The sequence below is a fragment of the Orycteropus afer genome, unplaced genomic scaffold, assembly GCF_000298275.1.
Source record: "Orycteropus afer afer isolate SDZICR_OR568_19922 unplaced genomic scaffold, OryAfe1.0 scaffold00485, whole genome shotgun sequence".
Lineage (NCBI taxonomy): Eukaryota > Metazoa > Chordata > Mammalia > Tubulidentata > Orycteropodidae > Orycteropus > Orycteropus afer.
Window position 1 is genome coordinate 731,036 of NW_006922072.1, and position 633 is coordinate 731,668.

The following is a 633-nucleotide window of genomic DNA, read 5'->3' on the forward strand; positions in this document are numbered from 1 at the left end:
ATTTCTTCCCCATTTAATGGATTTCAACCCTTTGTTAAAAATTGGCTGACCATAGGTTGATGGATCTATTTCTGGATTCTCAATTCTGTTCCACTGATCTGTGTGTCTGTTGTTGTACCAATACCAAACTATTTTTTGATTATTGTGGCTGTATAACAAGTTTTGAGATCCGGGAGTGTGATACTTTCTACTTTTTTCTTCTTCTTCAATAGTGCTTTTCTTATCTGAGGTCTCTTTTCTTTTCATATAAAATTAGTGATTGGTTTTTCCATATCTAAAAGAATGTTGATGGGATCTGGATTAGGACTGCATTGAATCCATAGATTGCTTTGGGCAATATTGACATTTTCACAATGTTCAATCTTGTTATCCACGAGCATGGTATGTTCTTCCATTTATGTAGATCTCTTATGGTTTCTTCAAGTAGTGTTTTATACTTTTTTTTGTATAGGACTTCTCTGTCTCTGGTAAGGTTTTTCCCAAGTATTTTATTATTTTTAGTAGCTATTATAAATGATATTGATTTCCTTGTTTCTTTTTCAGCAATCTCTTTGCTGAGGTACAGGAATCCAACTGATTTTTGTATGGTGATCTTGTATCTTATCACTGCGCTAATTCTCTCAGTTAGTTCCA